Genomic DNA, 15,765 nt, shown 5'->3' with positions numbered 1-15,765 from the left:
TTCATGACTACCTAATTCGTGAGTAAAAAGTATTGCTCGCAGATTATTATTTTTTATTTAATTTCATCAATTATCTAATTGTATATTTTGCATTTGTACAGGGAATTTCCATCATGAATTTATATTCTTAGTGAGATAGTTATTCCATATTCCAACAAGATTAATTTAATATGATTGTGGTTGCAAATTGTCTTTATATACAGTTCTCATTTCCATTTTCATCATTCTTTCTATGGTTTACGAACATCAAGAAGGGCCATGTTGTTGTTATATTTTTTAAGTTATCTCTATAAAATAAATAGCATGATCAAAAGTGCACACACATCTCGACCCGTGCGTTAAGACACACTTTATAAATTTGAATGGCTTGTGTTAATTTCAAACTGTCGATTAATTTTAAATATGAGATGCGTTTAATTTATGCAATAGCGAAAACTTCAGTGCCTTCGGCGCTTTGATCTATATTCTATTGAACACTACTACACTATTACAAGATATATCTTTGAGCGGCTACGATTTTTACAAACCCACCGTTAGTCCTCTTTCGTCGGTCCCGAGTTCATTCACTTAGAACCTGTCGGTACTATGGTGTTGTTTAAGAGAAAGTGAGACAACTGCAATAGTTAACCGTATGGATGGCACTGCATAGAATAGTCACTTCGCTTGTTTTGAACGTAAACTTGTTTCTGTTCGTCTGCATCGATTACATGTGCTTGTCTCTTTCTAACAATCCTACTCGAATGCACGTTGACCCAGTGCATACAGTTTTGTGTGAACAGTTTATATATTATTAAATATCTTTTTTGTTTTGTTCATGATTTCGTATTTAAGGAATAATAAACGTAACCGTGAAACGTTTTAACGTTTGTCTGTCTTCAATCTGGTCTAGAACGCAGCTCTCTGTAGCCTTACCCTGATCACGCTCCGCTTCAAAATAATGCAAAGTTATTTCCCTTTGATAACAATTTGTCATTGGTTGAAACGTGCAGAACGATGATAAGCCGCCATTTATGGTAGAAAATTGTATCCAATCGATTCCAATGCATCAGGTATGTGAAAACTGCGTGTTGAATAAACAGTTTGGACAAATGACAACAAAATAAAAGAAATGATTCGAATCCATTACAATAAAATATGCATACCGGTAAATTGAACGATCTGAAATAACATTGTTGACACATTGTAGTTCCGCACTGCCTACGCACTGCCTAGTTTAGTTCAAATAATGAGACATAATCTACCGATTTCATATTTATAGTAGTATGCCGAGTTTAACCATTACAACGCATACTTTTCAGTAAATTTCAAAAGTATCTCACATGTACCAAAAGTGGACCTTGGCGGTGCACCAACAGTAACAAAATCAATGTTGTAGACCAGACATACAGTAACCAACAAACTGAAGTTACTTACCCTTTCCACAAAGGTGTTTGTAGGCCTTTGGACTTCCAGCCTGGATCCAGATAAATTCAAGGTAAAATAAAAAATTTTGTTCTGTATAAATTCTTTTTTTCTGCATATTGAAGTGTATTAAATGTGCATTTAATGCACATTACACACAGAAAAAGATTTTGCCAAAATCATATAATTGCAAGGTAAAGCAGATTTTTTTTCTGTATAAATTCTTTTTTCTGCATACCGGTATTCAAGTGTATTAAATATGCATTTAATGCACATTGCACGCAAAAAAAGACTGCCAATACCACTGAGTTTAATGCCCACTAAACATACTTTTTGAAGAAGAGTTGTATGTATAATTTATATCACAAATGTATTGCTAAGACCTACACACACTTTGCAAGTTTGATGGACAACATATTTCAATAATCCATTTGTTTCAAATGATGATCATCATACTTTTGATGGTTTATATTTGCAATTTTCACTGAAAATTGTAATGTCATTTTTCAATTGTCTGCCATTTTGGAATATTGACTAAGGGTTATTTGCACATGACAGCACAAATGCTTTTCCTCGTGTGCAATGCATAGATATATATTTTTAGGTTTGTTGCAAGAACTATGCTATTATAATTGACTGATGGGTAAATGTGCTGATTGTAGGCCCCTATAGTGATATAGCATCTTTTAAAAGAGTTAATTTTTTCTTTCTTTGAACCAGTTTTGAAACTTTGTACCAGAGATCGATATTGTTGTTTTAGCTTTCATGTCCAAAATCAGGTATGTTGTATATTTTGTATCTGTTTAGGTAGTTCTAAGAGCTAGTGTTCTTCATACACAACCGACAACTGTGTCATGTACATGAGAGATAAAAAGGTTGTAGATAATAATACATAAATGACACATCAATACTGGTATTTCAAAATGATGAAGAAGAAACACAGACTAATGTTCCATTGGACACAAGTAATTAGAAAAGATAATATTTGCTTTTATATTAATAGTCTTCTAGTAACGAAATGCTCTTGTGCATTGTTGCGCAGTCGATATTGGTGGCGTGCTGCGATACATCAGCAGCGTACATTGAGGTATATTGCGGAAGTATATTGGCGTCAATGTGCAGCGATTGAAGTCGGAGTATTCCATCGTTAATGAGACGCCCATTAAATGCTTGATGTCTTGTCATAGATGGTTTATTGTGTGCAAACTATCTTTGTATCTTTGTAATACGATGGACTGTTTCTAAAGATAGATATGTTTCCTCATGCGAATTGAAGATTTATTTTTCAATTAAACTCTGTTTCGAGTCTTAACAAATGCAAATACCATCGTGATAAATGTGTTCTGTCGAAGATAAAATATACTAATGTGCATTAAAATTAGACGTTAGGTTTGCAATGAAAATTGCTACATAAAAGTTTCATTTGTGTTAATTATGTTTCGTTAATTACATATTACATTATGATTTTTGTCAGCCAATAGTAGAAAATTAGATTAGATGTGTCATCAGATGCATTTTCATGGTTTTCTTTAAGATTGTTTCAAAATACCCAAATGAGTGCTAACATTTTGTTTACATTCATAATGATAATATTTGAATGCCCTATAATCATAAATCAGACATTATTATGGTAATGATTTTTCTAACATTCATTTTGGCTCGATATTAAACATGTTTATCTACACATTATCTTTTTAATGTACCACACACTAGTACATGCACACAGGTTTAGGTGAAGATGACCACAATGATGTTTGGTAATATGATAAACTTGTTTACTTTCTGCTGCCATAGACGTTTTGTCTAGTTGTTGTTGTTGATGATATCTAAAAATAAATAGAATGGATATAGAATTATTTGGATAAAAACACCACCATTAGTTTACAATATTCAGTTATGAGTTTTCATAGTATGTTGAGGTAATTTTAGTTATTTTCATGCCACCTTTGAAGAAGGCAGCATATAGCACTCCCGCTGTCCGTCTGTAAGTCTCTCCGTTTCTACATCTGCAAAAAAGTTTGTGCCTCAGCCATAACTTAGCCTTATAAGACAAAATTTCTGCTGGAACAATCATTTCTCTTCATCAAAGGTCTAGGTGGCCAGAGGTCAAGAGTCAAATTTAGCCAAAAGACAGACAGAACATTTCTGTTTCAGTCATAACTGTGCCATGTATTGATATACTTATGCAGTAAATCATAAAACAACATGTTATATGTAAAATTCATATTCTTTTCTTAAAGGTCAATTTTAAAGTTAGAGTTCAAATGTCAAGATTGACATTTACTTGTGTCATTCGTTGCGCTATTTTAGAAGAATGTAAATGTAACTAGAAATGGCATGGCCGACGAGTATCCCCACGCTGCATGTTTGACCCAGGGGCCCCCAGGGATGGTAATGGGGCCATGCATAGTTAAGATTGACCATATTGTCATAAGAGAAGTTCAGTATCAATTAGAAGTGAATCGGTGTAGAAATGAAGAAATTATAGTGAAAGGCAATTTTGGGTCGGCGTGGCCTATGTGGGCGGGGCGCCCCAGGGTTGGTTATTGGGCCATACATAGTTGAGATTGACCGTATTGTCATAAGAGAGGTTCAGTATCAATTTGAAGTAAATCGGTGTAGAAATGAAGAAATTATAGTAAAAGGCAATTTTGGGTGGGTGTGGCCTATGTGGGGGGGCGCCCCAGGGTTCGTTATGGGGCCATGCATAGTTGAGATTGACTGTATTGTCATAAAAGAGGTTCAGTATCAATTTGAAGTGAATCGGTGTAGAAATGAAGAAATTATAGTAAAATGCAATTTTGGGTGGGCATGGCCTATGTTGGTGGGGCGCCCCAGGGTTGGTAATAGGGCCATGCATAGTTGAGATTAACTGTATTGTCATAAGAGAGGTTCAGTATCAATTTGAAGTGAATCGGTGTAGAAATGAAGAAATTATAGTAAAAGGCAATTTTGTGTGGGCGTGGCCTATGTGGGCGGGGCGCCCCAGGGTTGGGTATGGAGCCATGCATAGCTGAGATTGACCGTATTGTCATAAGAGAGGTTCAGTATCAATTTGAAGTGAATCGGTGTAGAAATGAAGAAATTATAGTAAAAGGCAATTTTGGGTGGGCGTGGCCTATGTGGGCGGGCCGCCCCAGGATTGGTAATGGGGCCATGCATAGTTGAGATTGACCGTATTGTCATAAGAGAGGTTCAGTATCAATTTTAAGACAATCGGTGTAGAAATGAAGAAATTATAGTAAAATAACCTAAAAAAACGAGTAAAAATCTCTGACCCGGCCCCACCCCAACCCCCATAACTTTTGACCCAATGGTCAGATCAAAATTCCGAATAGTGCACCGTCGCACATATGCTCATAGCTACCATGTGTGTAAGTTTCAAGGTTCTAGTGCTAATAGTGTAGTAGATAATAGTGGCCAGGACAGACGGACGGACAGACAGACGGACGGCGGAGATAACCACAATATCCCCACGCTTTTCAAAAAGCGTGGGGATAAAAATGGGCCTTAAAAGCTTGTCCAGATTCATACTTAAATCATAATAGACCACTCTGCATTTGACTTTAAGATAACATACCACAAATGAATACCATGAGGAGATTGAGGGTCAACTATAAGTCACACTTTGAGGTCTAAAGGGAAGTTCCACCATAAAATGCTTGTTTTTATCCCCACACTTTTATTATTAATAGTGAAGTTATAGGATGCAATATATGAACAAAGTACTGGGTATATTGTTAATAAAGAAAAATGTTCCAATACAGAAATTTAAACAATTATGTTTTGGTTTCATGGACAGAACAAATTCCCAGCAAGTATACTCATGTGTAATTTGAAATGCCTGGTGTGAAGCAGGTAGAGCCTCCTGATCAAAGTAATTAGTGGTAATTATACAGTGCTGGTTGTTCAGAGTTTAGGACAAATCTAAATGGTCATGCACCATACAGATTTACTTTCTGCATTTGTCCTTTAGAAGTGTGACTTTATTGCTACTCTGATATTTTTTCCACAACATTAACAAACTAATCAGATACAAAATAATTGAGTCTTGTCTTGATTACTTTTATATGTTTCTTTATTTCCAATCATCAAAAAGGATGTTGACGTGCCTTCACATATTTTTTGTTTTATTGGTTAAATGAGGAGCTGGCTTTGTATAAATTAACTTTTCACTGGCAAGTTACATAGTCCATTATGATAAACATAATTTAATTATATCAAATAAAAAAATCATTATCTAAGTAAGTAATATAATATTACCTCAAAATCTCAATGCACTTGATACAAAAACTGTGGTGCGTTGTGTTTTTTGCATAGCATATAAACGTATTTCCCTTATGTGCATCATACAGAGGAATAATGTATAACATTTCTGGATTTCTGTTCTCTAAGACGGCTTTAAAATACTCAAATGCAGCCTAGATTTAAGAATGTGGCACTTTCAAACCAGGCATCTGGATTACTGAATTGCTGACATACAACAGTGTTTTTTAATGGCAATTTCAGGGCCGATATTCGGCCCCATTCCCCTTAAGAAAGAGTATATTTTTTTCCCCAATTTTGTAGAAAAAATCCCCATCCAAAAGATAATTTTTTTCAATATTTTTTTTTTACAGAACTGTTAAATGATAAACATATATCAAATTTATTCATCAACACAGAGCTCCAGATAAGGATTTGTGAAATTAGTATCGGTACTGCCACTGACAGAAAGAAAAGGAGTAGCGATGAAAATCAATTAGTACCTGTACTACTATATCCAAAAATACAGGTAGTACTGTACTACCCGTGTTCTTGGATATTGAAGGGTGTAAAACTGACTTTACAGAAACATTTGCAGCAATTATAATAAATATATTTAGCTTCTTAAACAGTTACTTTATTAGGTTTTCCATTCTGAATTATAATGAAAATACAACTACACATTAAAACTAAATTTCACAATTAAACTGTAAAAAGTCTTCTATTTTCTCGGTGACAAGCCAATCATATTTGGTTTTCCAATCTTCCACAGTTTTTGTTTAGATCCGTTTCCCATCGTGTTTTCAAACGTTTTTAGCCACCGATGCAATAAAATCATTTAATTATATGACCACAAAGTGTTTGTTTTTTTAACCGCTTTCGGTTTAGCCGGCCTTCCTTGCGCGCAGACATATTGTTTTTGACGGGTTTACGAGTTACCAGAAATCACGCAACAGAATAGACAATAATACGGGAACCCAGTCTACAACTTTTCGGTAATTTAAATTTAAGAAAAGCACCGTTAGGTTAGCGACCAACAAATCACGCTGCGCTGATGCGGACGTATCGGTACTGCCAGATTGTTTTCGTAAATGCGTAAAAAGGGATATTAAAGTCGTAATTGTACGTCCAGTTAATAAAAATAAATGCGTAAACCTTCATGAAAAAGCCGTTTTTACGGAGCTCTGATCAACAACTAACAAAATAACTATAATTAATATGATTTTGAATTATTATAAAGAGTTATATTAAATAAGTTTTTCCCAAATCAGTTGACCTAACATGAATTGCATTTTTTTTCCAAAATGACAAGGAAAAGGCCTGATGTATCTATCTGGTGTCAATATTTGTTGATAAAAACATTCCAATTTGGTCCATTTTATTGATAAAAAATGCTAAAATTTGCCATTTTATCGATTAAAAAAATCCCAATTAGACTCAAATTGGCAAGGAAAACTGAGACTGTGCATGAAGGCTGAACTGTCTGAAAAAATCATTGATATATATTTAAGAAAAAGGACAGAGACATTCAGCTGTGAACATTACATTTATACATACATGTGAATTCATATAATAAATATCATTACATATAAAAGAGTGAATTTTTTTTTTTTTCCCTTTTCCTAAAAAAAAACGCGTTTTTCCCCTTTGGATGGGCCCTGCCACCATTCCCTTATAGGTGAAAAAAAAACACTGTACAAAATTAGCAGTCCTGTTCATAGAAGTGATCACCAATTTTTCCTGAATTTTCAAAGAGGTTAAGACAACAAGATTTATTGAAAAATCAAATGCTTTGATTTCTGTGATTCCCTGTTGCAAACAAGTTTCAAGTCAGTTACAATTGTTAGCTGATTGTATTTACAGGGAAGTTTTATTGGTGTTAAAAATAAAAAAGGGTGACAGAAAGCCAAAATTTAAAGGCTGAAAATGCACAACTATTTCCTATAGACAATTAAATCCAAATTGTTGAAGAAAACTTAACGGTTAACAAGGCAATAGATGAACTGTGGTAATGCATGCATGAACCCCATTAGAAACATTTTGTGTTTAATCAGAATATTTCACTGAACAAAGCCATTCCAATATTTATGCTCTACTCCAACTTCACATTTTATAGATGACTTTCACTTCCTATTGAAAAACAAATTCTGTCCTCACGTATTGTATATTGTAACAACATTGTCACCAAACTCACATATTGTGTCAAAAGCTTCAACTAAATACTTCAGTTTTAAGTCATATCATATTTCTATGACCACTTTTCAAGAGCAAAACTCAGTCCTTATTGATAAATTGTATTTCACACTTTCTATGGCTAAATGAATTTTTCATCATATTATTATAAGTTAGTTCAACAGAAGCTATGAATATTTGAAAGGACATGTAACAGCACTCCGGTAATTAGCCCAAATTATTGTATGGCTGCTGAACAACTTCCACTTGGATTTTTAAGGCTCATTAGATTCCAAATGTGATCTATTACAAAGGCATTGTTATAATTTACTTGCTTTGAGGGGACTGTTTTATTTTAAATGTCAAATAAAAGATTGGGTTACTTGGTTGCTAGAAGAAATTGGTGGCATTTGAATGGTACTGTTGTCAACGGTTGTCAGACTTATTGATACCTTGTGAGTAACGGCATCTCATCAATGAAAACTATTTTTCGTAAATGTTTCCAAATGTTTGATCACAAAATTGTTTTTAGTGTGTATTTTTGTGTTTATTTGTGGCCTCAGGGTTCATAAAATGTAATATTCTTAGATGTTATATGTCTTATTCGGGTTATTAATATAACCTTGCATTGGTTGTTCTAGGAATGTGCTTCTTTCATGTTTTCAAGGAATGGTAATGTATCTGTGATTGTTTATGCATGTCTCTTGACGAGTTCTATTATAGGCTTACCCTTAGTGTTTGTATGGCTAGGTGGGCAGTACATTCATTGTTTGTATGGCTGGGTGGGCAGTACATTCATTGTTTGTATGGCTGGGTGGGCAGTACATTCATTGTTTCATGGTTGGGTGGGCAGTACATTCATTGTTTCATGGCTGGGGGGGGGGCAGTACATTCATTTTTTGTATGGCTGGGTGGGCAGTACATTCATTGTTTGTATGGCTGGGTGGGCAGTACATTCATTGTTTCATGGTTGGGTGGGCAGTACATTCATTGTTTCATGGCTGGGTGGGCAGTACATTCATTGTTTGTATGGCTGGGTGGGCAATACATTCATTGTTTCATGGTTGGGTGGGCAGTACATTCATTGTTTCATGGCTGGGTGGGCAGTACATTCATTGTTTGTATGGCTGGGTGGGCAGTACATTCATTGTTTGTATGGCTGGGTGGGCAGTACATTCAATGTTTGTATGGCTGGGGGGGCAGTACATTCATTGTTTCATGGTTGGGTGGGCAGTACATTCATTGTTTCATGGCTGGGGGGCAGTACATTCATTGTTTCATGGCTGGGGGGGCAGTACATTCATTGTTTGTATGGCTGGGTGGGCAGTACATTCATTGTTTGTATGGCTGGGGGGGGGGCAGTACATTTATTGTTTGTATGGCTGGGTGGGCAGTACATTCATTGTTTCATGGTTGGGTGTGCAGTACATTCATTGTTTCATGGCTGGGGGGCAGTACATTCATTGTTTCATGGCTGGGGGGGCAGTACATTCATTGTTTGTATGGCTGGGTGGGCAGTACATTCATTGTTTGTATGGCTGGGGGGGGGGGGGCAGTACATTTATTGTTTGTATGGCTGGGTGGGCAGTACATTCATTGTTTCATGGTTGGGTGGGCAGTACATTCATTGTTTCATGGCTGGGGGGCAGTACATTCATTGTTTCATGGCTGGGGGGGCAGTACATTCATTGTTTGTATGGCTGGGTGGGCAGTACATTCATTGTTTCATGGCTGGGGGGGGCAGTACATTCATTGTTTCATGCCTCCAAGTTGTACGGTTTCATCAAATCTTCACCCAGCATTCTGGAAATGTTTGTTGACATGAAATAAAGGCTATGTTTGATTACTAGTCAATTTTGCATCAGGGACTTCAGAATTCTTGCTCTTAATGATACACAAAATTCAAAATGAGCTGTTTTTTATCACCCACTTGTTAACTTTTCATCCAATCTTAACCAAACATTAATTACCAGACACTTATGAGTTATGTTTACCAAATTTTTCCATGTATAGCGCCCCCATGTTTAACGCGCAGGCTGTTTTTGAAATGAAAAATGGAGAAAAAAATATTTCAAACCACTAAAACTACCAAAACGGACCGAAAATGGCTGCCATTTTACGATTGGAAAGCTTAATTTAACATTCAAAAGAGGAAGGTTCATGATGATAAGGAGCATGGGTTGCGTAGCACTATACTTTAATGACAATTTTGTAATTTTCTAGCAACATATTTTTTAATACCAGCAAAAAATACCGTGTTAAAATCTACCTTTATCAGCCCAACATAAGCTGCCAATGTAATAGTGCACAAACACAGACACAGAAATGTTTTTATTATCACATGCCATACCCTGTTGCCCATGTTATATAACCATTACATATTTTTTTATATTACACATGTGTAATACAACATTTTTAAGCGTTTTCATTGGCTTAGCTTTTGTTTATTGACCAATCGCATTTTGTTATTTTGCTGAAATGACGTTGCAACGTCAAATGACGTCACGAAATGTAAACAACATTCGGGATTTATCATTATGTTTGCGTAAGTATTTATTTAATTGGCTCATATAAAAGCATGTGATAAAAAAGATCTGACACTTGTCCAGGAAATTCGTAAGTAAGCTCGCCAAAGGCTCGCTTACTAACAAAATTCCTGAACTCGTTTAATAAAATATGGTATGATATGACAACTCGTGCCAGATCCTATAATGCATATTTTATTCATTTTAATTTTTGTAAAAAACTGCTGCTACCCTGTTCATATCTGCTGTTACCGACTTTTTGTTGTTTTGACAACGGCCCCATCAGTCTGTAAGATTATAGGGCGTAGTTTTTTGGAATAAAAAATGGCGGATATTTTCAATATTTATGATTACGAAATGAATTTTTCGCAATTAAACAGCCAGTATAATGTTGTATCAATGTATAACGTTCACAAACATTTTAATTTTGAAATTTTGAGGTAAAAAAACTGCGCGCTATACATGACAAAATACGCTATACGAAAACAAAACATTGCTGTTTCCCGGCACTTACTCATACATTTTCATAGAATCTTCTTCTAACTTTCTGAAAATGTTTTTTCATACACCCTCAGTACTTCGCTTCACTCTCGTATGGTATGAAATTACTAAGGGTGTGTACCCCATACACCATAAGTTACTAACAGTGTAACTAATAGTATCTGACATAAGATAAAAGAATTTGAACATGAAACTTCATTATTGTATTGATATCAATTAGAAGAAATCCATTCACAAGAACAATAACCTTACACTTTCTTTAGTAAGAGTTATTGCCCTTTGTTGTTTTTATGCCCCCTTTCGAAGAAAAGGGGGGTATATAGTTTTCGCACTGTCCGTCAGTCTGTCTGTCAGTCTGTCAAACTTTTCGTGTCTGCTCTCTAATTCAAATAGTTTTCATCCGATCTTTACCAAACTTGGTCAGAAGTTGTATCTAGACAATATCTAGGTCAAGTTCGAATATGGGTCATGCCCGGTCAAAAACTAGGTCATGGGGTCACTAAGTGCATTTCAAGGATTTAGCATGGTGTCCGCTCTCTAATTGAAGTACTTTTCATCTGATCTTTACCAAACTTGGTCAGAAGTTTTATCTAGACAATATCTAGGTCAAGTTCGAATATGGGTCATGCCCCGGTCAAAAACTAGGTCACGGGGTCACTTAGTGCATTTCAAGGATTTAGCATGGTGTCTGCTCTCTAGTTGAAGTACTTTTCATCTGATGTTCTCCAAATTTGGTCAGAAGTTGTGTCTTATGCCCCCTTTCGAAGAAAAGGGGTATACAGTTTTCGCACTGTCCGTCAGTCTGTCACACTTTTCGTGTCCGCTTTCTAATTCAAATAGCTTTTATCCGATCTTTACCAAACTTGGTCAGAAGTTGTATCTAGACAATATCTAGGTCAAGTTCGAATATGGGTCATGCCGGGTCAAAAACTAGGTCACGGGGTCACTTAGTACATTTCAAGGATTTACATTTACACAGTTATGCTTTTATGTAGTAACAAAGTTACAGTTGGGGGCATCCGTGTCGTGTGGACACATTTCTTGTTGTATTATGTATTATGTAACTTTTCAGGACTATATCTCAGATAATATACAAGATATCATAAAACTTCATGGGTGTATAGATATCAATAAGGAGAATTCCATTTCAAAATCCTCCAAATAACCTTTCCTTTTAGTTCTGCACCCATCAATAAACACAATTTTGGTGGAGGTTATCAATGCAACACATTTGCCTTCTTAAAGGGGCCTTTTCACAGATTTTGGCATGTATTGAAGTTTGTCATTAAATGCTTTATATTGATAAATTTTAACATTGGACCTAAAAATTTCCAGTAAAAAAAACAAGAATACAATTAAAAAAAGAAAAAAAGTAACCCTCAACTGGGCTCAAACCACTGACCTGAGGAGTCCGTGAGTACAAAATCTTCAGCTTAGACCACTCGACCATCCGTGCTCATGTTATGAAAGAAGGAATTTTTTTCTATATATAAGCAATCCTTGCAGTTTCACAAAATATAACGACAACAAAAAAACTTTCCAAATTACTCAATCCTTTCCCGTTGCAATGCTTTATAATTTTCATGTTTTCAAATCGTCAAAAGATGCATAATGGATATTTTAGAGCATGGTAAATGTTCAGTTTTACTATTTCCTCACATATATCATAACTAAAACGAAAATTTGCGAATCTGAAACAATTTTTTTTAATTTTGTCAATTTACCAAAACGTGAATAGGCCCCTTTTAACACACAATTTGTTAAAAAATGCTGTTGGTTTCTTTTGTAGATTTGGACTTACTGGTTGTCTAGTGGATTGGTTAAATGTAAAGTTTTGATGTTAAGTTGAATTTTGTGGTATTATCAGTTTATGTCCGCTCACTTCTTAAATTACAAGTATCGTTGACCAGAAGTTCCACATGGCAGCTTTTAATTAAAACAAAATGGCTGCCAAAATTAATCTCCAAACCCGTAATCAAATTTACAAGAATGCCAATGAACTGTCCCATGCTTTGATATCGTCATGATTTTCTAAATTGTTTAAGATTGCTTGTTAAGTTATTGAATGGGCAAACGATTTTGTGATTTCATAAAAGGATTTATCTCAGGGTAGCAAGTGCACATTATCTTGTTAGGGCAAGTATGACGATCAAATTTTGATCAGCTTGTAATAATGGGAATAAATTAATCACCAAAAATCATCAGGGTGCCTTCACACACACTCTCAAATAATCACCATTGTAAGGCAATGTTGCTGTTTTAGTAATGATATGGAATACATTATAACAACTACCCATTGTTTTGGTTTATCCCAGTTCTGCACACATAAGCATTTTGATCATTTTGTTATCCTGTAGAAAATAAAAGTAAATGAAAGACCTTTCTTAATAGAGTCAAGTTTTAAAGGCTTCATTTCCAACCCTTAGATACTAATATGAGTCCAGCAATCAGCATACAACCAGAACTTTTTCACTTTGCTCCTCATTAGCAGAAAAGGATTTAAATAAATGCTTTTGTGCAGGAGTGAAACACACAGTAACACTTCATTATTACTTTCAGAAATGTATATTCATATGCCAAAACTTACATTGTTTCCATTTTCACACTAAAACATGTGATTGTACTCTTGGTTTTGGTCAAATCCTCTTAGACATGTCAAACTGTTTAATATAAAATTTTTAAAATTTTTAGCTCACCTGAGCGATAGCTCGAGGTGAGCTATTGTGATCACTCAGCGTCCGTCCGTCCGTCCGTCTGTAGACAATTTGTAAACATCTTCTTCTACTAAACCATTGAGCCAATTTCAACTAAATTTCATGTGGAGCATCCCTAGGTCATGGGACAAAAGAATTGTTAAAAAAAATTTGATCACATAACCAAGATGGCCGCCATGACCATATATGGTAAAAACCTTAAAAAATCTTCTTGTCAGAAACCGCTCATCAGATTTTCAAAAAATTTCACAGGGATGACCTTTGAGGGCTCCCCTGAAAAAGTTGTTCAAAGAAATTTGATTCGTCATAAAACATGGCCGCAGGAGCTCGTTGAACTTTGCATGTTTATTCGTTTTTGCCTATTTTGTGAAAACTTTCAAAAATCTTCCACATTTTTTGTCCGATCCTTTCCAAATTTGCACAGTGTCTTTATATCAATGAAGACACGAACCCTACAAAAAATGAGCATTATTGGTCCATGAAGTACAGAATTACCTCCCCTTGAATTGAGAAAATGGTGTTTATGCAATAAAGTCCAAATTTTTCATCCAATTCTTTCCAAACTTGTAAGCATGGTTCAAACAAGGGAAACAACTACGGTTTATGCATGTTCTTTTTATTACAGATTTGCCTCCCTTTAATTCATTCAAAATCTCATTTTACAGCAGAGATTCCAAATCTGACCTGTAAATGAGCCCCATATTTACTGCTGGTGCTATGTTACCTTTTCCCATTTGATCATTCTTAAGTATTGGTCTTGTAATGCTGCTACTGCTACTGCTACTGCTGCTACTACTACTACTACTACTACTACTACTACTACTACTACTACTACTACTACTACTACTTCTACTACTACTACTACTACTACTACTTCTACTACTACTACCACTACTACTACTACTACTACTACTACTACTACTACTACTACTACTACTACTACTACTACTACTACTAGTACTACTACTAGTAGTACTACTACCACCACCACCACCACCACCACCACCACCACCACCACGTCTACTATTACTACTTCTACTACTACTGCCACTACTACTACTACTTTTACCACTACTACTACTACTACTACTACTACTACCACTACTACTACTACTACTACTACTACTACTACTACTACTACTACTACTACTTCTACTACTACTTCTACTACTACTACTACTACTACTTCTACTACTACTACTACTACTACTACTACTACTACTACTACTACTACTACTACAACTACTATTACTACTACTACTACTACTACTACTTCTACTACTACTACTACTACTACTACACCACCACCACCACCACCACCACCACCACCATTCACAGTGACAAAAAACGTATTCACACAATGGCTGCTACTACAACTTATAGCCCATATAGGGGGGCATGCATGTTTTACAAACAGCCCTTGTTTCTATGGGATTTTAACCACAACTGTTCATGTTCATCTCCGACACATATTTTTAGGTCACCTGTCATGAAGTGACACGGTGAGCTTATGTGATCGTGTGATGTCCGGCGTCCGTTGTGCGTGCCTGCGTGTGTCCGTGCGTCCGTCCGTCAACAATTTGTTTGTGTAGACAGTAGAGGTCACAGTTTGCATCCAATCTTGATGAAATTTGGTCAAAATGTTTATTTTGATGAAATCCGGTTTGGGATTGTATTTGGGTCATCTGGGGTCAAAAACAAGGTCACTAGGTCAAATAATAGAACAACCTTCTGTAGACAATAGAGGTCACAGTTTTCATCCAATCTTTATGAAATTTGGTCAGAATGTTTATCTTGATGAAATCTGGGTTGGGATTTTATTTGGGTCATCTGGGGTCAAAAACTAGGTCACTAGGTCAAATAATAGAAAAACCTTGTGTAGACATTAGAGATCACAGTTTTCATCCAACCTTTATGAAATTTGGTCAGAATTCTTGATGAAATCTGGGTGGGATTGTATTTGGGTCATCTGGGGTAAAAATCTAGGTCAAATAAATAGAAAAACCTTGTGTTGACAATAGAGGTCACAGTTTTCATCCAATATTTATGAACTGTGGTCAGAATGTTTATCTTGATGAAATCCGGATTGGGATTGTATTTGGGTCATCTAGAGTCAGGAACTAGGTCACTAGGTCAAATCATAGAAAAACATTGTGCAGACAATAGAGGTCATAGTTTTCATCTGATCTTAATGAGTCAGGTGAGCG

General features: G+C 35.6%; 1 protein-coding gene across 1 annotated transcript in view; it reads left to right on the top strand.

Moving 5' to 3' along the window:
• Positions 1 to 964: 964 nt before the first annotated feature.
• LOC127857470 (teneurin-2-like) overlaps positions 965 to 15,765 on the top strand; it is a 231,258-nt gene continuing 216,457 nt past the window's right edge. The window contains exons 1-2 of the mRNA XM_052393865.1: positions 965 to 1,049; positions 1,299 to 1,474. The gene's annotated coding sequence lies outside the window, so the exon portion shown is untranslated. The remainder of the gene's footprint in view (positions 1,050 to 1,298; positions 1,475 to 15,765) is intronic.

The sequence above is a fragment of the Dreissena polymorpha genome, chromosome 14 (assembly GCF_020536995.1).
Source record: "Dreissena polymorpha isolate Duluth1 chromosome 14, UMN_Dpol_1.0, whole genome shotgun sequence".
In the NCBI taxonomy this organism is placed as follows: Eukaryota; Metazoa; Mollusca; class Bivalvia; order Myida; family Dreissenidae; genus Dreissena; species Dreissena polymorpha.
This window is presented reverse-complemented; position numbering and strand designations above follow the sequence as displayed.